At 43.4% G+C, this 24,342-nt stretch overlaps 1 protein-coding gene across 8 annotated transcripts in view; it reads right to left on the bottom strand.

The window, feature by feature from the left end:
- Positions 1 to 24,342, bottom strand: part of LOC147581542 (uncharacterized) — a 96,995-nt gene that overhangs the window by 23,893 nt on the left and 48,760 nt on the right. For 2 of the 8 annotated variants that reach the window (XR_015250016.1, XR_015250015.1), the window contains one exon: positions 16,506 to 16,746. The exons of the other annotated variants lie outside the window; for them this stretch is intronic. The gene's annotated coding sequence lies outside the window, so the exon portion shown is untranslated. Of the gene's footprint in view, positions 1 to 16,505; positions 16,747 to 24,342 lie in introns of those variants that run through there. 8 annotated transcript variants of the gene reach the window in all.

The raw sequence follows: 24,342 nt of genomic DNA, 5'->3' as shown, positions 1-24,342 counted from the left end.
ATGCCCTTCTCTCTAGGCTTAGAGCTCCCTATAATCACTAAACCCCAGGCCCTCTTCCTCTCTTCCCTTTAGTGGTATTTGCTGGTGAGGCGATTTATAAGGTAGAAATGATTGTTATTCTTTTATACTCCCTTAGGTCATGCTTTTGCTTAAGTGAATCTTTGGACAGAAAGCAACAAAATGTTCTTTGAAGAGGAAAGACCCATTTATAAGAAATACCAAAGTCCTAGTGTTATAGTGATGGCAGACTAGAAACATTAAATCTTATAAGAACACTTCATTATGAACGCTCATACGTCTTGGCCGCCCACATTTACTTAAGAGTTAAGGGAAAACGAGGGGGTTGGCTTGTAGCTTGGGGACCCCAAGTCACATCATGCGATGAACAGGACAATCATCATGCGATGAACAGGACAAACAGGACAATTAGCCGTGCCAAGGAGTTGTGTTATAGATGTAATGGTTATGGTTCCAGTAGCAGAATGAGAACAAGAAGTATTAAGGGGAAGACATTTCTGGCCTTCCAGATCCTACATGAAGATAACCACCTCTCTTTTAATAAATCTTCTGAGAATTAGATGTTGTTTAAGAAAGTTCTACTGTTGTTTTGTGTTCTGAAAATCTACTCCCCCAAACTACTCTTAGGCCCTGTAAATGTCCTGTGTTTCACAATTTCCCGTAGATATATATGACTGATTGATAGCAACACATCTATACCTCTTCCCCATCTTTTCCATTGTGAAATACTTCGTAATTTCTAATTTTTTCCCATGTGATTCCTAGAGATGGGAAAGGAAAGGAATTGACTAGGAAAAATGGGACACTTGACACAGAAATTTAACATGCAGTACATTGCTTGAAAAGCACAAAAGGCAGTCAGCGTGTACAATTCCTGGGTGTTGTGAGCACAGCCTAATGGTCTTCGGAGAAGCATAATATATTTTAATATTATGCTAAGATAATATCAAAATTATCTAATTAACTAATAACATTAGTTATATGTTAATGAGCTAATTTAAGAGTATAATTTAAAAAGTGTAAAAGGTTTTTTATTGATATATAGATGCCTGCACAGCATCCTTTCTTCGGGGGCGGCGGGGGCGGGGGCGGTGACCCTCTGCTTTGCTCCCCAGGTCTTCCTGGATGCCCCTCTGCCACTTACCAGCTGGTACTTTCTTCCTCTTCCCAGATTGGAATGTGGATACACAATACAGAATGGCCAGCCAGTGCTCGAATCTCCCTGGCCAAGATAATTGGTTCGTGCTCGGACAAAGGACTCACCAGAGACAAAAGGTTGTGGTTTCTTTTCTTTGCCAAGGAAGGCTTTGGAAGGGGGGCAGATTTTTAGATCAGGCCTTACCCGATGTAAGGGAACAAGACAGGTACATGTGCTGAGGGGCTGTTGGCTCATGAATTGCCCCCTCCAAAGGACCCATGCCCAGAGACCGCTCTCATCTCAAACTGCCCGGAGTTCGCCTGTGGAACCACCCACGTGTGGCTGACCACGGCCATGGCTGGAGGCTTCTTTCCACCTCTCTCCTGTTGCACCCTCTTCTGAGATTTCTGAATAAGTGAGCTGCTTTGTTGTGCCTACAGACAAAGCAAGGGAACAAAACCTCCCTGGATAATTTCTCAGGTTCCAACCACTCCACACTTTGATAGGTGGAGTTAAGTGTGGGCACAACTAGGGGCCCAGAGGAAATCTTGTATCAATTCCAAATCACTGTGAGTGTGCAAGATGGCACGGGAGGAGCTGGCTCTTCTGGGGCAGGCTGCCCTGGAAATTCCGATTCACCAAGAAAGAGTTAAGCTGTCTTGAATGAATTTATCAGCTCTGCATCCACGTAAGAGATAAGAGAACAAAACTGCTACTTTTCCCAGAAAAGTATTAAAGGGTAAGTGAGAAGAGTTATTTATACTTTCGGCTGTCACTTTCAGTGGGCAGTTAAGATTGCCCTAGTGAGTGGCCTCTGCTTATTAATAGAAGGAGTAGGGAAAGAAAAAATGGAGTTAATGTTGCAATAAAGACATGACAGGGCCTCTGGTTTCCAGGATCGGCTTGAAATGAATTAAAGCCAAACTATACCAACAAATCTGTCATGCTGCTCTGAAAACAGGAAGTCTAGGCTGGGCCAGTAAGAATTAGTCACGGCACACACAGGCAAAGCCTACCAGACCGAGAATGAAAAATGTGCTTCATCTGCAAAAATCAACTTTTGGAATTTGTACAGTGTTTTCCATTACCCACTCTCTTTTCTCCAAAGGCCAGTCATCAAATAATGCTTGGCTTACTTATGCTTCTGCTGCACCATTAAGTGTATGAATCTGTATATGAAACGGAATCCCAAACTAGCTGTGTGCCCCGAGATGTGATCTCATCTCTCTGCACCTGAGTTTTGTCTTCTGAAGAACAAAAACAAGAAACAACAAACAAAAAACGGGGTTGGCATCTCATGGATCCGGGACCTCAACCTGGGGGGAATTAGGAAATAACGTCCTGGGCACCTGTTATGCATCCACGAAGTGTTCAGCGCTGTGCTGAGAAATGGTGAAACAAAAAGGAAGAAGATTCAGCCTTTAGAGGATTTCCGGTGCCTGCAGGGAGAGGTACGTTTAACAAAAGGTGCTATAAAAACGGTGATAAGGCCGACAGAAGTGTACCTATATATGAAATACTTCATCGTGTGTCAAATGGGTTTTTCTCTGCCCCAGAATTGGAGCCAAGGACCAAATGTGGATGAAGACCCTACATGCATCCCATTGCAAAGGAACTCTCGAGCTAAAGAGGCCAGCTCTGGCCTCCCTGGGGTTTATTTGGAGGGGCCAGAGCTATGCTGGCCCTACCTCCACCTACCCCTGTCAGGAGAGGAGAAGGGGAAGGTAGCGAGGTCTTAACTGAGCGAATGGCACATGATTCCAGGTGAGAGACTAGTGCCTTTCGTCCCCGAAGCCAACCGAGTGGGGTTCTGAGGGGATTTCCTGTAAAGGCTGGAAGTAACTTCAAGACATAGAGATTGACATTTCATTCCTTGGCTCGGTATATGCTGAACTGTCAACCTTCTGGAAGCGCCCTGATGCTCCTGCATACAGAGAATGTCTTAAGAGTTATCGGAGGAGTATGCCGAAGTCCTAGGGTCAGGCCTACATTGTCCTTTTCAGTCCCAGAATCTCAGGTGTGCCCTGAGGTTTGCAGACATACTTGAGCCAATAGGGTTCACATCTAGAGATTTCTGAGGAGGAAAGACCCACCAGAATGGGCTACTCTCAGAGGCTTGAACAGATTGTAGTATCCAACGTTTGGGGGGAAAGGCGGGACAAGCTATGCCTCATCCCAGCCCTTCATAGTCCTTAGAGGGTACAGGAGGGGACTCCAACATCCCGGAGACTTCAGAGTCCTGGTGGCTCTATGTGAAGAGCGCCAGGTTTAACTGAGAAGCAGCAGCTGTAGGCTGGCCTAGGGAGCCGCTGGACCCCACGATACACTGTTGTACCCGGAGGCGCAGCTGGGGTGCGTGGAGATGGTGGTCAGATGGTGGAGATACTGTGGAGAAGTCCTCAGTAATGGAGGGGCTGGGTTAAAGCCAATCTCTTTCTAAGAATACCATCACACTGTTGACTTAGAAGCCACCAGCACTGGGTGCAACCAGACCGAACCAGACCGAGTCTGGGGAAGGGTCCCTTACCAGGCAACTGCCTCCACCAACCCTCTTCCCTTTTCTCAACACTAGAAGAACATCAGGCTAGAAAAAGGAACGGGTGTTTTAGATCCAAATCGAGAGATTTTCTGGTATCTCACAGGTACTAAAAATTCAGAGTCTGCTCCATGTTGTTAAGGGAGGTACTGCCCAGAGGGGAAGGAGGAGTCAAGGTGGCCTAGTTGAAGGTAGTTACTAGAGTAAAAATAAAACAGTTCCATATTTATGCCCCAGTAAGCCTTCCAAATATCCTCCACCCTCCTTTTCAACATCAAGGATTATGGACTTCATACTTGCAGGCAATAAAAAGCCATCTGAGTGTTTGATAACACATGTTAGGATGCTTTAATGATGGAACTCTGGCAATATTACAGAGGCAGAGGCAGAGGACGAGGAGATCAGAGAAAACAGGAAGGCATTTTGCAGGATTTGCAATAGCTCCGTTCAGAAGCAATGAATGTCTGAGACAGAGCGTGACAATGAGGAGGAAATCAGCAGCAGCCCAGAGTTATCTGAAGGTCACTGGACAGTGGTAAGAGGTGTGTGAGAAGGAGCAGTCACATGTGACTTCTAGCTTGACCTGTTAAGGTAGGTGATCCTGCTATGAATCATGGGACGGGAAACAGATTTGTGTGGCAGGAGGGTGGGAGGGAAAAGAATAATAACCGACATTTATTAAGCATCTGCTGTGTACCGACACTTTTCTGAGTGGCTTACACATTTCAGCCTTGTCATAACCTTACGAATAGATACTATTTCTATGGAGGAGGTAAGCTACATTTGGTTTCATGCTGTCACATTTGAGGTGCTTATTTGACAATCAGATAGATGTTCGGTAGGGTTTTGGAATACCTCTCTTGAATGTAGGAGTTGAGTTGTGGCTGGACACGAAAGAATCCCACAGATGGTGATCCTTGCCTCTGGAAAGCGTCTGGGGGAGCATGTCGTATTCTCACACTGCCACAGACCCTGTGAAACTGGGAAGCCCACCCCTCAAAGAACAGAAAGGAGAGGAGTGTGACAGAGGTTGCTCACATAATCCATGTCCTCTTCTTCCTGGGGGCCCAGTTAGGTGGCATCTCCCAGCCTCCCTTGCAGCTGGGTGCGGCTGATTTCTAGCCAGAAGTATATGCGAGCAGAATCCTTGTGGCCATCACCCATGCAAAATTTCACAAGGGTTTTCTCATTCTCCTTTCCGCTTCCAGATAAGACGTCCAGGGAGACTGGGGACGTCATATGTATTTGACAAAGCCTCTATCAGCCTGGTTCTCTGAGTGACTATGTTAGGGAAGAATATTCCTCCCTATCATCACCAACCCTGATGACGTGAAATTGTCCCGGGCTGCCAGGTGAGCAAGAAATACATGTCTCTTTGCACTTGAGTCATTACATATTCTGGACTTTCCTTTTTACAGTAGTTACTACCGTGACCAAAGCACAGAGGCCCATGGAAGCCACGATGAAGCACTAAAGAGGGGTGAGCACTTCTTTATGCTGTAGCGTCTTATGTGGAATTCACACTTCCTTCAAAGGGAGCATACACTTAGGTTAGGCTTGTAGAATAAGTCAATAATGTGACTTCACTTATTATAAAATTTCCCACAAAATAAGTGAAGACCTAAATCCCAGAGTGACTTAAAAAAATTTGGGGGCACCTGGGTGGCTCAGTCGGTTAGGGGCCTGACTTGGCCTCAGGTCATGATCTCGTGGTTTGTGAATTTGAGCCCTGCATTGGGCTCTGTGCTGACAGCTCAGAGCCTGGAGCCTGCTTGGGATTCTGTGTCTCCCTCTCTCTCTGCCCCTCCCCTACTTGTGCTCTCTCTCTCTCTCTCTCTCAAAGACAAATAAACACTAAAAAACATTAAAAAAAAAAAAAAAACAAACAGTTTTCTCCCAAACTTCTGATCTGGTCTGCTTTAACTTTTGAAGCAGGAGCAAATCTGGAGTGAAAGTTCACATCACATGCTACAGGGACGAGTTCCTTTCTTACTTCAAGGCATCTGACTTGCACGTGCTCTGCTCAGTACAGTATATCAGGGGATTCCCTTTCTTTGCAGGCACAGCACAAAGTGAAGGTCAATCAGCACATAATTGTAGGAACATTGCTGTGTTGAAAGCAGACTTCATTACTCTTCGTGAATGCTACCTGATATTGACTGAGGCATCATACGGAGAAAAAAATTAATGGATCCTGCATATTTTGCAGTGCAATGTACTGTGATTACTGTGGAGTATGTATTAGAACTTTGGTTGAAAGTGAAGTCCCTAAAAAAAAAAAAAATGAAGCCCCTGTGCATTTTGCACAGGAATATTATAACGGGATTTGCAGACACAAAGCACACTGAACAAATCATCGGGACACACATTTCAGGCATTTTCTAGGACCAGCTGCTAAGTCATGATTCAGACACATGCCTTACTATAAATTCCATCTCAAGGCACCAGCAACTTTTCGCTCTGCGTGTGTGTGCGTGTGCACGGGCGTGTGAACTCCCTTGTGAGCAGGAAGCCCGCAGACACTGGACAAGGAAATGTAACGCCCAAAGGGCCACTGAATAGGCTTCGCCCACTTGTAAAATCAGCATCCTCAGCATTAAGATAAGATTGGGTGGCAAAATGCTTAATTCTCATTTAAACAAAATAGAGCCTCACATATCAGGAAAACATACCTTGGAAATAAGACCTAAGCGAGCTCCAAAGGAGAAAAGAAGGAACTGAATGCACCCTCATCATCTGAGAGACAGCCCGTCTCGTAAATTTCACATCAACTAAGTTTGGCCTCTAAACCAAATCTGCCTTAATGATATTTGTAGATATAGATTGCTGTCTTTTTCATTACCGTTATCAAATGATGCATTTGCGGCTCAGCTCTGAGCTTCTTGACCCATTAAGTGGATTAGATTGCCTGTTGCCTTTGTCCTTTTGGCTTTTGCTTTATCCTCAAATATTCTACCCTTTTATACTACGTACATAACATACACACATTATTATGTATGACATGCACATACACGTGTCTGCAGTCCCAATTAGCCTGACGACCCCAGCCCTTCTGTTTTTAAGAGGACTGTGTTCAAATCTCTTATCACAGTCATCAATCCTTCCCTGTAGCAGCAGCAGGAGCTAAAATCCTCTGAGAAATGGAATGTCACAAGCCCAGCCCAGGGCTCCTTGTAGAGCTACACTCAGCATATTGCGGATCATGCTCCCTATTAAGCTCCTGGCTGGTGCATCATGGTAGATTCGTTTCAGGAGCAGCTTATGTGCCACCCCCCCCCCCCACCCCCCCACCGCCCTGCTCCGTCTCTGTCTCATGCATGATAATCACAAGCCCATAGGAGCTGCAGCAGAAAAAAAAAAAAAAAAAGGCTCAGGACAAGTCCTGATGGTGTTATTACCATGAAAATGATGCCCTTGTACATTTGGGAAAAAGTTAAAGGGGGAAAAATAAAAGAGGGAGACAAAGAACAAGGATTTGGTCCTGACTCTTGAAGCAAAAGGATACCTCTAGCAAAGTTTGCTGTAGATACAATTAACCTCCATGATCAGCTAAATATTGAGGGTCCACCATATGTGATATTACTCTGCTGGGTATTGGGAACGCAGCTCTGAACAAGACAGGTGCTCTCAGCAGGAGCTGGTTCAAGGAGACACATAGTTAAACAAGCAATCTTAGTAAAATATAGCAGCAATTGCTGTGATATGTGTACTTAAAATGAGCATTCAGAAGGGGATCCTAATGTGTTCTAAGTTTAAAGGGGGTTCTGGGCCCAGTTCCAATGTGGTGGTGGTGGGGGGGGGGGGTTCTCACACACGACCAAACAATTCTTGGACACCAGTTGGGTGTCCTACAATTCAACTCAATTCTGACACTATCTACCTGGAGATCCTGCAGCATCAGTCCTATAAGAGTGTCCCCCTTTTTTTCAGATGCCAGTCACAGGCCCAGGTTATCACCTGTGCTTCTGACTGATTGGCTATAGATTGGGGGTTCCAAACCTCCTCCTCAGGTTTGATAAATGTGCTCGAGTGGCTCAAGGAACTCAGACAATCATTTCACTTGATTACTGGTTTATTATAAAAGGGTATAACTCAGGAACAGTCAGATAGAAGAGATGCATAGGGTAAAGTATGGGCAAAGGGCCTGGGGTCCCATGCCCTCCCTGGGTGCTGCCACTCTCCCAGCACCTCTATGTGTTCACCAACCTGGAAGCCCTCTGAAACCTGTCCTTTTGGGGTTTTTACAGAGGCTTCATTATGTAGGAATGATTGATTAAATCACTGGCCATTGGTGATGGATTCAACCTTCAGCTCCTCTCCTGTCTCCAGAGTTCAGGGGCCAGGACTGAAAGTCCCAACCTTCTAATTACACAGTTGGCTACTGTGGCAACCAGTCCCATCTTTAGGTACGGTCCAAAAGTCACGTCATCAATGTGACAAAAGACAACTTTATCCCTCTCATCAGGAAATTCCAAGAATTTCTGTGCCAGAAACAGGTCAAAGACCAAACATATATTTCTTTTTTTCCCCAGTGTTATTGAGAAATATGGACATACATCACTGTGTATGTTTAAGGTGTTTAGCATGATGCCTTGATTTATATGTATTGTGAAATCATCACCACATAGATTCAGCTAACATTCATCTTCTCATATAGATACAATAAAAAAGAAAAGGAAGAAGAAAAGAATCAAGGAAAACAATTTTTTTTCTTGGATGCGAACTGTTAGGATTTACTCTCATGACAACTTCCCTGTATACCTTATAGCAGTGTTAGCTGTGGTCACCACGTTGTACGTTACATCTCTAGTACTTATTTATCTTTCAACTGGAGGTTGGACCTTTTGACCGCGTTCCTCCAATTTCCCCTCCCCACCACCTACTGCTCTGGTAACCACAAGTCTGATCTTTTTTTCTATGGGTTTGTTTTCTGTTTCTTTTGTTTTGTCTTCTTTTGTTTTTTAGATTCATGTATAAATGAGACCGTACAGTATTTGTCTTTCTCTATCTGACTTATTTCACCTAGGATAAAGCCTTCAAGATCCTATCCATGGCAGCATTTGTTATCTCTTATCTTTTTGATGATGGCGATTCTAACAGGTGTGAAGCGATATCTCATTGTGGTGAGACGGTATCGCAATATTAAAAAAATTTTTTTTAATGTCATCCCTTGACAGTTTCCTATCAACGGGATTACCACTTGGGTGCTGCAGGTAAGAATTTGGTCCACCAAGATCCTTGTGCTAGTTGTTGTGAGCACCTCCCTGCTTCTTGTCACAGTCAGATTCTGAATGGTCAAACCCACAGATTCCCCTGTGATCCTATGGTGAGAGATCCAAGTAGGGGATTCCACAAAGTGACCCACAGTGCTGGGCTGGTGCTGGATGTCCTTCCTGGGTTCCCTTTTCCCACTGGCAGAACCAGAGGCTCAGGACAGACCTGTCCATGATGCTGTACTGGCCTGGGGGAGGGGCAATACGGTCGACATGTAGTGGCTTTTCTTACCCTTCTGTGCAGTGTATCTTGTTCTGTCAGGTGCAAGGGGTGCTTCGGTCTCACCTGTGTGTTACAGAATTCTCCCAGTGCTGTCTTGTTCTCGAATGGATGTCAACTGTTCTCTGTGAGGGGGGCCAAAGTCAGGAATGACCTATGCTATCATCTTGGTGATGTCATTCCTACATTATGAACTATAATATCACATAGGGGAATCAAGGAAAGCTGCCTTTATAAATTGGTATTTGGGCAAGACATGGCAGAGAAGAAGAACTATGTATTTCCCTAGGAGATCCCCATGCCTTTGGTAGATAATAAGGGGGACTTGTAGCTTGTCTCCTAAATGGCCATCATCAATTCCTTTCTTCCTTTACAGGCATGGCATTTCCTCATTGAGAAGTGGAGTCTATTGCTTTCTCCTTTAATCTGGAATGATCTTAGTGACTTGGATTGATACTGTTATATTGCAAAAGAGACGTTCTGGAACTTTCAATAGCATCTTTGGAGAAATCCAGTGACCAGGGAAGAAGTCCAGCAATCCTGCGGCGACCCTGCTGTGAGATGCCATAGTGTTGTGAAGATATCTTAAAGGTGAGGTTGAGATGCCATGGAGATGGAGATAGAAACAAGAGGTAGGGAGAGAGAGAGAGAGAAAGACAGGGAGAGACCAGGTAGCACCATGGCTCCAGGTGTGTGAGTGAAGAAGCCACCTTGGAAGTGGTTCACCAGGCCCAGCTGCTCCAGCTGATGCCTAACACACAAAAGCATCTTGTTTACATCTTTATATAGCCCCCTACCCTTGACTCTAGGCTGATCTGTAACTCATTCTTGGTCGATAAAATGTGGCAGAAGTGATACTGTATACTTTCTGAGGCTAGAGGCCTTGAAGCTTTTGCCTGAGCCTCTTGTCATGCTTAGTTGTCTTCCTCTGCCTCTTGAAGTCCAGCTGCCATGATATGGGAAGCCCAAGCCCTATGGAGGCCATGCGTAGGCACTCTGGCTTAAAGTTCCAGGTAAGCTTCCAGCAGATAGCCAGCATCAACTGCCAGCCACATGAGAGGGTCGTGTTGGTCTTTAGCCCAGTCAAGTTTCGGATGGCTACATACCCATCTGATATGAAAGATCTCAACTGAGAATTGCTTAGCTTGGTCCAGTTAGCACCAGAAGTTCAAAAGGTAATAATTAATTGTTGTTTTAAACCACCACATTTTGGGGCTTTGTATTTGCAGCAACAGATAACTGGAAGATAAACCATTGCAACTAGTGTTTAACTTGGAAAAATGCAGTGTAGAACCTAATGTATCAGAAGAAAAACATTTGAAAAATTAAAATGTGGCATGCCAAAGGGTGCGTGGGTGGCTCAGTCAGTTGAGGGTCCAACTTCAGCTCAGGCCGTGATCTCACGGTTCATGAGTTTGAGCTCCGCGTCAGGTCTGTGCTGACAGCTCAGAGCATGGAGCCCACTTCAGATTCTGTGTCTCCCTCTCTCTGCCCCTTCCCTACTCACACTCTGTCTCTGTCTCAAAAATAAACATTAAAACAATAATAAATAAATAAAATAAAATGTAGCATGCCAAGTACTGAAAGGCAAATGAATTCTCTTAGGCTATTAGGAAATCATTTGTGCATTATCTAATTATCATTGATCGTGATCTTATTTCAACTTTGGATGATATCCTCCCCTTAAGTCATTTTGAGAAGGGAAGATACTGAAATTCTAGTATAAGGAGGGGTATAATTCTACCACAAGACACAGAAATGTACATCAAATGCCTCTCTTCCGCATGTGTTAGTACTCAAAACATCAGTCAATCCACCAACAAATAAAAGTTTAATGACCCCTATATATGACATATATATGACATAGTCCCTGTTTTCAGGTTCCCAAAACATTTCCTAATAAGGTCTTTGTAGGCAGTGGGTGGGAAAACACAAAGCCTTGAGCAGGAAGAAACTGTACAGCCTATCACAGTGTCTGGAATATTAGTTCCTTACTAATTCTGTTGGATAAATCATGTGGGAAATCAGTGCCCAATGCTGGTCACCAACTCAAGGCCAGGTGCGGCTTTACCTTCTAAAGCTCTAAAGGATGATATATGCCTCAGGGGCCTGCCTGTAAGTCTGAAAATTCTTCCATCAGTGTCAGGATCAGGGAGGTCAGAACTGAGTGTTACCTGTGTGTATATATTATCTGAAATACATATTTTATATAATTATAAATCTATGTATGAATGTATATATGTGTGTATATATCAATATGTATATATATGTATGTCTGTATAAAATCTTGCCTCCCTCTTGTTCTCCTTTCATTTTGTGCAAGGTAATGTGTTAGACATTATAGGGTTTATATAAACGTCTGTTTCTAGCTTGAGGTCTTCAAAGTGCCCAAGACTCTAATTTACTCAATCCTCCCTTTTTTTTTTTTTTTTAAATTTTTTTTTTCAACATTTATTTATTTTTGGGACAGAGAGAGACAGAGCATGAACGGGGGAGGGGCACAGAGAGAGGGAGACACAGAATCGGAAACAGGCTCCAGGCTCTGAGCTGTCAGCACAGAGCCTGACGCGGGACTCGAACTCACGGACCGCGAGATCGTGACCTGGCTGAAGTCGGACGCTTAACCGACTGCGCCACCCAGGCGCCCCAATCCTCCCTTTTTTAAAAGGTTGAGATAGAAAGTATACTGTGGCGTAGTTTAAAGTTCAGGAGGAAGGATCTTCAATAGATACAAAGTAGCATGAAATAAAATAAGCCTAAGCACTTTACTGCGCTATGGAATTCTTACGTGGATACTAAGACACAGAGACACAGGGACTGCTCCCAAGCACGGGCAAGTGGGTAATGTATGCCCAGAGGATCGGAAGACCCAACTCTCCACCTTGTCTGACACTTTGCAGGAATTCCATCATTAGAAGCATTTCTTTGGGATTAGCATTTTATTCATCAGACATATGTTCACAAATACGTTGCCCAAAGAGAGTAAAGTAACCGCTGGGAAATCAACAGAGAGTGACATCGTGGATACAGGGGAGGTGACTGAGGTGAGGATCAAGAATGGAGAGGTGAGGCTGCAAGCATCGGGGGCCTGTGGGAGAAAATGAAGGCTCTACCTAGGAACTCCAGTCTGGGGCTGTGGGTACTGGGGCAGCATGATGGGAGGAGGGAGAACATCTTGTGCAACTTGTGCATCTTGTGCACATTTGCTCCAAAGTTGCTCTCAGCTGGAGAATCAGACCGAATAATTATAGTGAGTCCCTCAAGATAGGAACACAGGACAGGGGGACGGAGTGGTGGAAGACACAGGGAGAAGCAGACACAGGGCGAGAAAGTTCTACTTCAATCTGTGTCCCCATCTCCCACATTCACAGACAGGCCTAACTTTTGCTTTAATAAGAGGGTTTTTAAAATCTGCTAGAACTTTTTATATTATTTTCGTTTGCTGACCATAGCTGTAACCTCAGGGAGGAGTTGCTTCCCCTTTGTAGCTATGGTCTGTCTGTGCCTACCAAGGTAGAAAAGACAGAAACTAGTCTTGCAAAGAGAATCTGAGAATACTCTCCTGACCCCACCATTGCCACCAGCTTCATAGAGTAGCAAAGCAATGTTTTAAGCTCAGGTCAAAGGGTTACCCGTTTATACAGAGCCTCTCTGATCCCCATAACGGCCCATTTCTCACAACAAGTAGTAGACTGGTGACAGGAGATACAGGATGAACAAGCCTGCCCTCCGAGCAGAGGACACTGCCCTATCAGCACTGGCTCTGCTTCCAAGTAGATCCAAGTGTTCTTGACATTTGGCAGCAAAGATAGTAATCCACCTCCAACAATTAGACGGTATCAGGAAAATCCAAGGTTACATGAAAACCAGGGACCTCATTTCTATCTGACTATAAATACCATATACATTAAAGAAAAAATGGGAGATGTACCTGGACTTAAATGATCCACCATAAAGTCAGTGTCAAGGGAAAGAAGGGAATATAGTTCTTAGAATTTTTTTGGTTGCCATGACAGATTCCTAATTAGCTTAATGAAAATAGGGAACTTTTCTTCAAATGCCAGGGGTCTCATGGAATCCAAGAACAGAATTGCACACGGGTTCCAGGAACAACTGGAACTAACAATAAAACTCATCACAACCATCTCTGTCTTCATTTTTCACTTATTCCTCTCAATTTCTTTCTCATTTTTTTCTTTCTTCAAATTGGCTGCCTCCATTTCTCCTGAATACCATGTGGAAACATAATCATGGAGTACACAGCTTTAAAGTATATGCCATAGGCAATGGAAAAGTACCAGCTTGAAGCTCTGGCTTCAAGGCCAACAATGGTAGAAGGGGTTCCTATTGGCTTACCTCAGGTCAAGGGTCACAGCTAGGGTCATGGGGCTAGAGTCACACAGCATAGAGGGGATGCTCCCGAGGTAACTGTATGCATGATGACCATGTGGGTGGGAGTGAGGGAACAGGGGTCACAGCCTCGGGAAAAACCAAAGAACCAGGCAGGCCAACAATGTGGCCAACACAGAAACCTTCATGCAGCACAGCGGACCTAAATGCAGGTTTGGGCATGACGTGGCCACTGTGAGACCATTTCTCTGAGAACTGGCTGCCCCCCAATCCTGCTTAAATGTCCCTCTGCTTGGAGCAACAGAGACCCTTGTTTAATCGTGACGAGACTTCACCTAAATCCTCACTGACAACACGGAAGTATTCCTCCCATTAGACCTTTCTCTCTTACGTCCCATACATCATAGTCTCACCTGCTCTCAGAATGACCTCTGGGGAGAGAATGGCAATGAATGACAATACTGCCCCCCTTACCTTCAGACTTCCCCTTTGCAGCCATCAGAGCTCTCTTGACTTTTCATTTAGCATTTCCTGGGACCGAGGGGAGAAGTGTAGGAGTAGGTGGCACAGAGAACTACTTTTGCTACCAGCAAGTGCTGTAGATTTGCGGGGATGTTTCATCATCCATGGAAACCATTTGTTTAAGCAATTAGGAATTTGGGTCTAGGGCATTTGTAGGGATTAATGACCAGGTGGTAAAAACTGACTGCTTACAGCCTTGTCAAGGGCTGTTTATCAGCAGGAAATGACCTGCTTCAAGGTGACTGATGACATTTAGTTGGAAAATTAGATGAACAAGAGCACACACTCACTTTGAGTGACGCAAGGATGACAATATAGTGAAAGCTTTCCTTGGGCAAGACTAGCTTCTCGGTTCGCCATTTGAAGCATTTTGCCCTTGGTTTTAGACACAGAGGTCCTCTCTGTAAACATTCTTTTCTTTTAGTGGACCATAGAGAACTGAAATCATGAAATGAGAAAAATATCTGCATCACTGTTGTGTAGATATTTAATCCTAAAATTCAGCACAAATATGAGGTTATGTGATGCAGTGGAAAGAATAATAGACCAAAAGTTGGGGCCAGAATTCTAGACCTGACTGTCATTCCTTACCTTTGTGACCATGAAGAAGTCATCTCACTTCTAAGTTTATTTGTGTCCCAAATAAAGCAAGTGATCTCAAAGGTACTTCTAGCTCCGTCACTTTGTAAGTATAGCTGTGGACTATGATCATCAAGTTACCTGGAGAAAATGTGATGCAGTCAGCAATATGATTTTGTACTTGTTGAATGTTATTTTTTTTCTAATGCAGTCAAAGATTCTGCATATGCTGGTCACATGGGATACTCAACAACTTATTTTGGTGACTGAGTGAGATGCCTGTGAAATACTATGCTTCTACTCTTGCCATTCCTGTCTCAGAACCCGATGTGCCCACCCTCTTGGTACTCTTCATCTGGTCTTGTTCATAGAATGCCCTTAACGTTAACAAATCAGAAAGGGTAAGCCATAAGCCCACCATTACTGGGAAATTTATAGTTCATGGCTGCCAGATTTGAAAAAGGGTTTTGAATGATGGGGTGGGCTGTTGACAAAGGGAATTGCCCTGGGTGAAGCTCACAGGGCTGGAAGGGAAAGTTGTGGCAATGGTACCTTCGTGCTTAGGTTACAATGGACAGCCAGGACAAGAAAAACAGCCTCTTGTTGGAAAAGGCAAGTCAGGAGCTAAAGTTTCTTTGTGGCATCAGGATGATGAAATTATCTTCAAAGAACAATATTTTCCAACCAAGAATGCATTTGGGGCATCCAAAGCCATAAATCGATAGGTATTTTATAGGACACTATGAACACTTAACTCACCTGAAGCCCACAGTAGCTCTGTGAAGGAGGTTGTTATCGCCATCTATCAACGAGAAAATTGAGGCTTACCTGGGATAAATAATGTTCCCAAGGTCATGCAGCTGAGCTCAGACACTATTCCTTGCCTGATTCCAGAACATACCATACTGTTTCTCCAGGGGGAAACATAGAGCAGATAATCTGCCTCCAAATAATTAGGAGTGAACGATGAATTGATGCATTTAATTTTAACCCCAAATGGAAGCTAACGCTTAAATGTTGTTCACTGTGCACCAGCTACTTTTTCAGTGCTTTCCATAAATGAACTGGCTTAATGCTTACTATGTGCCTTGGACATGGTTACTATTAACTTTATTCACCTAGTGAAAGGGAGTCACGTAGCAGTTGAGTAACTAATCCAAGATTCCACAGCCAGCAACTGGTAGTTTTAAAGCCTCATGATGATCTGTCCCTGTTGATTTTGGAAGGTAAAGAATAAAAAAGAACACCTTGGGATTGGCTGTAAGACCAAGGGAGGTTTAACCTCCATACCACGTGGTTTAATTTTCACAAGGGGGAACAGGCCAGTGAAAAGAGAATATGAGTTTTCTCTGTGATCCCAGCCTCAGCTGGAGAGGCTACAGGGCAGGTACCCAGCCTGCTCTTGCTCTGAAACAGTGGGATTCACCTCTGGCAAGGGAAGCAAAGGACAGAAACATACGCTGCCATCAATTGATTTCTTTTTAAACATTAGAGGGGGAAAAATAGGCAGATGATAACTCAGCACTTTAAAGCTTTGCAGATTGGGACGGTGTTAGTCCAATTGCTAGGATAGAGTAGGCAGAGTTAGACGGGGCAAAGCAGGATACCTGGAGGTCATTACATGCTGTGTTTCTTGACTGCCGCAGCTACTGCTCCGACTCGTTAAAATTTTCCCAAGGGTAATGAAATCAAGAGGGAGGACTCTCCACAGAGTGGAAAGAGCCTGGGGCTGAAGATGGAACAATTTCTTAGCAACCTTGTTGACGTTAGGTTCTGTATGAATCGACAGTCCAATATGGTTACAAAAAGAGAAAAGTGGGCACAGCGGTCTTGGCCCTGTCACATAAAAAGTACACAGAACAGAGGATGTGAGACGTGATGGTTCCATTTTATTCTGTGTAGGTCAGAGCCCACCTGGCATAGGATATCGGGTCTGGACATCATGTTGAGAGAGAGTACAGCTGGGGCAGAGCCAGTAGAATGCGTGCAACTGTTAGGCCCAAAGAGAAGGGAAAATTCTGACCGGGGAAGGGCTGAGGTTGGAGCAGAAGCTGTCCCAGAGATATGAGAGAAAAGGTGTGGATCTTGGGCAACTGGCAGATGACACTTCCTGGAAAATCAAGAAGAAAAACCTATCGCCATTCAGAGCAGGAACACTTTCTGCAAGAAAGTATTCTTGTTAGTTGCATTTTTCTATAATAACCAGAAATTAGTTTTCCCTGACTACCCTTTTACATTGCACTCCCACGTGACCTCTTTCTCTAGCCCACGTCCCTACTTAGTTTTCCTCTATGGTCTTTAGCAATGCTTATTTATGATCTCCATCTATTAGAAATAACACTCACAATGACATTCATTGTCCATTGCCTCCTGCTCTATTCCCACTGTCCACAATTGTGCCTGACAAAGTAAGTGCTCGGGAAATATTAATCGAATGAATGAATGAATGAATGAATAAATGAATGAGGTAGCAGCAACAGAAATAGTGAGATACGAAGAAGACAGGGTGGCACACGTGTCTCACTGCCCGGGTGCTGGAAGCACAGATGACTCTGACCATGGGAGATTATGAATGTCCTGTCAGGTGGAGGTTGAGTTAGATGACCATTCCTACACTAGTAACTTTATGAAACTTCAGGAATATGAAGGGGAAGGGCGAAGACAGCTTTCTGGACAGAAAAAAAAATTCTAAAATGAAACTGAAAGTTTTTCACCTGCGAAGGAACTAACAATCTGGGTGAAAATGAGCTCTCTAGACTGTTACAAACTTTCTTAGTTTTGGCGGTCTGTGGTGCCAGGAGAGATTTTGAAAACCTTTATTTGGAATATAAAAACCCACGTAGATGTTAGTGGAACGAACCCTCACAGCTGAAGGCTAAAGATAGAGAAAAGCAGGTGGTATAGAAGAAGATGAGGCTCGTGTCTCTGAAGGCTGTGGGAGAGAATCCTTCTTTCCTTCCCAGCGAGGTTACCAGCAATCTTTGGCATTCTTTGGCCTTGTAGATGCCTCACTTAATCTCTGCCTCTGTTGTCACAGGGCATTTGCCTGTGTTTCTGTGCCCAGATTTCCCACTTTTTTGGGGGGATGTTTCTTTATTTTTGAGAGAGAGAGAGAGCACAAGCGACGGAGGGGCAGAGAGAGAGGGGGACAGAGGATACGAAGCGAGCTCTGCACTGACAGCGGTGAGCCTGATGTGGGGGCTCAAACTCACTAACTGTGAGATCATGACCTGAGCTGAAGTCGGATGCCCGACCAACTGGGCCACCCGGGCACACCCAAATTTTCCACTTCCTATAAGGACACCTGTCTCTGGATCAGGGCCCATCTTAACCAGATGATACCTACAAAGACCCTGCCTCCAAATAAGGTCACATTCACAGGTTCTGGGACTTAGGGCATATACATATCTTTGCGGGGAGGGACACAATTCTACTCATAAGAACATATCAAAAACACCAAGTTGGGCATCTGAGGCCTGAATGAACTAACTTTTCCTGGATGGTCAAGCCTTGCCTCCTACCCTGCCCTTTGGGGATAGTGTGTGTAAAAGGAATAGGGATCCTCCTACAGTCTCCCTTCCATATTCAGAAATTACAGGAGAGTACCCTCTCCTAAACTCTGACCTTTGAGGAAAGTGAACATAAAAGAAAATAAAAACAATTTAACTTCAAAGCTTTGGCTAGGGTCTTTGAGGAGCGAAGGTATGGCTTTCGAAGGGCAGATTTCTCTATAATGAGATCGTAGTTAATATTGTTGCTTCCCTTTGGATAAGAAACTAATGATGGTGTTCCCTTTCCTTCACCAGTGGTTGTTCAGATTTCAAGACATTTGGGCCAATATGATTTATTTATTCTTCATTCATTCAACAAATATCTACTGAGTTTCTATTACATGCCAAATACTTCTAAAATGTGGCTACAAATGCTCTATGCATTAGATGTGACCTCTGTTATTGGTTTTTAAATCTCATCACTGTTAAAAAGATGTCTAAAAGAACATGGAGAAAAACAGCACTTTGTCCAGAAAATGGTACTATGCAAATAAGTTTCAACTGGCATGTAGAAGGTCTTCATGGCTACTCTAAAAATGCTGAGAATACAGGAGCAGATAAGGCAAGATGGACAAGAGGCTTGTTTGAGGTTTCTGCAAAGAAAAGCCAGCGTCCCTCTCCCATTGGGTGTGAACAAGGGTATACTGCTGTCACAGTTGCTGACTCTGAGGGTATGAGCCCTAAGGTAAAGCCAATGCTTTGTTCAACAGAGCAGAGAGAGGGAAAGAGCTCGAATCTCTGATGACATTGTTGAGTAACTGACTTAACCAAACCTTATATTAGGGCATTCTGTGTTATGAGAAAATAAATTCTGAAAATAAACATTGAATTAGGTTTGACTTTTGCACTGCTGGTGGGAAAGCAAACTGGTGCAGCCACTCTGGAAAACAGTATGGAGGTTCCTCAAAAAATTAAAAAGTGCTACCCTATGATCTAGCAATTGCACTAGTAGGTATTTATCCAAAAGATACAAAAATGCTGAAGGGGCACATGCACCCTGATGTTTATAGCAGCACTATCAATAATAGCCAAATTATGGAAAGAGCCCAAATGCCCATCGACTGACGAATGGATAAAGAAGATGTGATATATATATATGTCAGAATAATGCTCAGCAATCAAAAAGAATGAGATCTTCTCATTTGCAACAACGTGGATGGAACTAAAATGTATTATGTTAAGAGAAATAAGTCAGACAGAGAAAGATAAATATCATAGGATTTCACTCATGTGGAATTTAGGAAATGAAACAGATGAACATAGGGGAAAGGAAGGTTAAACAAGATAAAAACAGAGAGGGCGAGGCAAGCCATAAGAGACTCTTAAATACAGAGAATAAACTGAGGGTTGCTGGAGGGGTTTTTGGGTGGGGGCATGGGCTACATGGGTGGTGGGCACTTGTTGGGATGAGCACTGGGTGTCATATGTAAGTGATAAATCACTAAATTCTACTCCTGAAACCATTATTACGCTAACATGTTAACTAACTTGGATTTAAATAAAATTTTTCAAAAAGAGGTGGGTTTGGACTGAGTTTTGATTTTTTGCATGCTAAAGATAACACTGACATGGGCAGCCTTTGTCTTTCTTAAATTCCACACAGTCTGAAGGCCACAGGAGAATAAAGGAGAATGGCACCTCTCTGCTTACCAATATTCTGTCTTTACTACGTGTTGTTGTAGGAGATTTTAGTTGTTATGTTTCGAAAATGGAAACAGTTGGTGAGAAGAGAGTGCATTTATAGGCAGGCAAGCCAGGAATTGTGTCTTCAAGCGGACTGCATCTCAAATGCTTTACCTTTTTTTCCTTTTTTTAAGCTCTTTCTGTAAAGCACACAGTTTAGAAACATCTTCCTTTTTGTATAGTATGGTAGGCCCTTCTTATCCATGGGGAATATGTTCCAAGATCCCCAGTGGATGCCTGAAACCATGGAGAGTACTATGGATAGTCCCAGTACTAGTATGCTGTTTTTTCCTACACATATAGACATATGGCAAAATTTAATTTATAAACTATGCACAGTAAGAGATTAACAACAGTAGCGAATAATTACAACAATATACTATAATAAAACGTATGTGAATGTGGTCTCTCTCTCTCTCAGAATACTTTATGGTCCTTCACTCACCCTTCTTCTTGTGATGATGTGAGGTGATAGAAATGCCTATGCAATGAGATGAAGTGAGGTGAATGACAGGCTTTGGGCTACCATTGACCTTCTGACCATCTGTCAGAAGGAGAGTCATCTGCTTAGACTTCGGTTGACCGAGGATGACTGAAACCGTGGAAAGCAAAACCGATAAGGATAAAGGGAGGCTGCTGTAATCCTTTTCAGTTCACGGTCAATTTAGTAAAATCTCAACAGCCGTGAGCCGTGCGGTGGAATCGTGGGGAGTGGGAGAAGGAGGCCGTAAGAAGTATAGCCTGTTCACGTTCATCACCGGCCAGTGCACGCGAGGAGACAGCACGCTAGGAACTCTCATCAGCGAGCAGACGTTGATGGTGAATAGAAGTCAACACTCGTTCCGTCATGGAGACCCATACAAGAGCAGAGAACTGTGGAAAGGCAGCCGCAGCATAGAACTAACTTAGAGAACAGATGAAACAAGCCCACCTTTCCCAAAATTCACGAGAGAGAGCTCACCTTTGAGGGTGAGAGAATTGCTGCCATTTGCATGGTATTTACCGAGAGTTTAAATTAAAAAAAATCATTATATTTCACACATCTTAAATTATTAACAGGCCAATGTCCCTGTTAATTTGCAGTGATCACCCTTTGTTCTCTGGGCACTTGTCAGGCTCTCCTGTTTGAGCCATGTACTTAGATTGCGTGCAAATATGTGCTGCTTTGTGATGTGAGCAAGAGGCAGCTGTGCATTCACATGAGTGTATTGAGTGTTATCAACAAATATTCAAAGCCTTTAGGAACTGATATTTTGAGAAGTTGATTCCTGCCTCCTTCCCCATCCTCCATCTGCCCCCTTTTAAGACCATTTCAGATCCCTTCCCCCAGTTGTCACCAGCATGTGCTTCCAGATCTGGGATGTGCTTTCTCCTATCTTCTTTATTTTGTCAAGTTTTAATTTCAATGTTTTCGCTCTTCTGCCATCTGCTTTTTCTCCCTTTCTTTTTCATTCCCATCTCTTCATTCCTCGTTTTTCTATTTATCCCTAATAAGAACGATATACACTTTAAGTAATACACTTAGAAGCAAATACCCACACGCTAGAATTTCCCACTAGGAGAATCTGTTGTTGGAGAGGGATTATTGTAATGAAGAAAGAGATAGAGTGGGCTTTTATTTGTTTGTTTGGTTATTCTTCTTCACATCTTTATTGTTTTCCTTCTCTCCGGTGCTTTCTTGCTTCTTTTTCTTGTTTCAGATTTTATTGTTGTTCTTCCAGATTTTGCTCTATGTCTCTTCTTACCACTTTCTCAAAACATTTGGGTGTTGCATTGGTTTGTCAGGAGTGCTGTAACAAACTACCATAAACTGACTGGATAAAACAACAGAAATTTATTGTTTCACAGCTCTGGAGGCGAGAAGTCCAAGATCGAAGGGTTGGCGGTGTTGGTTCCTTTATGGCATGGGGAGAAATCTGTTTCATGTCCCTCTCTTGTTTCTACCAGTGCTTCTGGCAGTCCTGGTATTCTTTGTCTTGTAGATCCATGGCCCCAATCTCTGCTGTCATCTTCACATGGTGTTCTCCCTGTGCACATGCCTGTGTCTAAAGTTCCCGTTTATTTTTTAAATAAGGACATCAATTATATTGGATTAGGGCCCACCTTAATGATTGCACCTTAACTTGATCATATGCAAAGACCCGATTTCCAAATAAGGTCACATTCTCAGGTATTGTGGGTTTGGATAACTACATCTTTTGAGGGGGCACAATTCAACCCACAAGAGACATCGTATGATTGGTCATATGACCAGTCTTCCGTGGGGGCCCAAATACTGATGAATATTGTGATTTCTTCTTTACATGTCAGCAATACATCAGGGATCTCTTCAGGACCATCAAACTCACAAATTCTGTTTGTTTTTGTCAGAGATGGAACTCAGATCAAGTCTTGAATTTGGTGAACACATCCACATTAAAATAGTGTTTCTCAGGTGGTCACAGAGTTACAGTCTGGGGATAAAACCTCCCTCATTCCTTCTTATTTTTAATCCACTTAGGTATAGTGAAAGCATTAATCATATGCTTATATCATGCAGAATAATTAAGCAGGAGAGTTGGGCCTTGAAGGCTACTCTCAATAATCAGCATTGGGAGAGAGCCAAAGCATAAGAGACTGTTAAAAACTGAGAACAAACTGAGGGTTGATGGGGGGTGGGAGGGAGGAGAGGGTGGGTGATGGGTATTGAGGAGGGCACCTTTTGGGATGAGCACTGGGTGTTGTATGGAAACCAATTTGACAATAAATTTCATATATTAAATAAAAATAAATAAATAAATAAATAAATAAATAAAAGATGTATAATATTGGGGAAAAAAAAATAATCAGCATTGTTTGTGAGTAGCCATGATGATGTAAAGAAGGAAGCATTGCCTTCGATGACTTCAGTTTCCTCCTGCCAAGTAGAGGTTGGCCCCACTTACAACTGGGACAGGGCACCTCATGTAGTACTGAGACATGGACCCCTAGGAGCCCATCTGGTCCGTAACCACTGCTCTGTGTAGGCGGCCGCTGAGACATCTTTTGTTTCCATGACCCTACAGCTCCAGTAGCTCTTATGCTGCCTCAGGGCTACCCTGGACAACCAGGAGTCTTTGTGAATCTGTCTGGCCCTGTTACCCTTAGACCCAGTACCATGCAGCCTTTTTCTCTCTTTCTGTCACCTGTGCACCTCTTTCCCCAGACCTTTTCTGGGGAAAGAGGTGCACATTCTTCTCCCAAGAGCACACTGATTTCTTGGCTCTTATCATCTGTCTTTTTTCATCTCTTTCTTTCCCTCTCTCTCTTTCTCTCCACCAACCCCCCGCCCCGCCCCCGCCTTATCCCCTCCTTAGCTTTGGAGAAATCTTTTTCTTATCTGGAATGGCAGTGGACATTGAGGCCTCGTCTATAAGCAAGTCCAAATTCCTCAAGGGCTTGGGGCTTGGGGAACACAGGACACAGCCTGTCAGGCCATTTGTGCTTTCTGCCTGTCACATGCTTCTCCACAGACAATGTAGAGAAAATGGATTGTTTGCCTGAAGAGAGGAGGTAGGAAAAGAGGACATGCCATGGTAAAAAATCACGTTTCCGAAGCAATCGTATCAAAGAAATAAGAAGGGCTCTTCATTTTGCTGGGAAATTTGCTTTTTGAACATATTCCACTTGTAGTGATTTAAAAGTATTTTTTAAGGAAGGGTGTGCTAAACAGGGCCTTAACTTCTTTAATCTTTTTTAGTATTACTATATTTGTATGGTAAATGTATGCTAGATTTGGGATATATAATTGCTTGGCTGTATTCAATAGTAATGTTCAACATGGCACACAAAGCTGTTATTTTTAGCATCCTGAATAAAAATGTTTTCTCTTCTTAGACTGTAGCCTTCCCTGTCACATCCATTCAAATTAACCCTGATACATTATTGATGTATCCTCAATACTCAGTTTCTATACATAATTTTAACCAGTAAACATTTTTAAAAGACCTAAGATGCTTAATTTTATAACTGTGGAACTTCGAGGTATTTAACATCGCCTGCTTTCCAACACCCCGAGTCCTCCTTTTCTTTTTCTTTAAATGTTTTAAAAAGTTTATTTATTTATTTATTTATTTATTTATTTATTTATTTATTTATTTTGAGAGGGAGAGAGAGCACAAACAGGGGAGGGGCAGAGAGAAGGAGAGAGAGAATCCCAAGCAGGCTCCGCATTATCAATCCAGAGCCCAATGTGGGGCTCAAACTCATGAACTGTGAGATCATGACCTGAGCCGAGATCAAGAGTTGGACACTTAACCAACTGCACCAGTCAGGTGCCCCAATTCTCTTTTTCTAAAGCTATGGGCACAGGACCCCAAAACAGCCCTATGCTGGTCTCTAGGACTACTTCTGACCTCAAAATAGGGGGAACTTAAGATTCTTATGCCCACCCTGTTAGGTGAGTTTCCAAGTGGCTCCTGGGTTGCCCATGACCTTGTGCTCCAAGCTCACCA

The sequence above is a fragment of the Puma concolor genome, chromosome B1 (assembly GCF_028749965.1).
Source record: "Puma concolor isolate L17-30 chromosome B1, mPumCon1.1.hap2, whole genome shotgun sequence".
In the NCBI taxonomy this organism is placed as follows: domain Eukaryota; kingdom Metazoa; phylum Chordata; class Mammalia; order Carnivora; family Felidae; genus Puma; species Puma concolor.
Note: the sequence above shows the minus strand (reverse complement) of the source record. Positions and strands in the feature narration are given on the sequence as shown.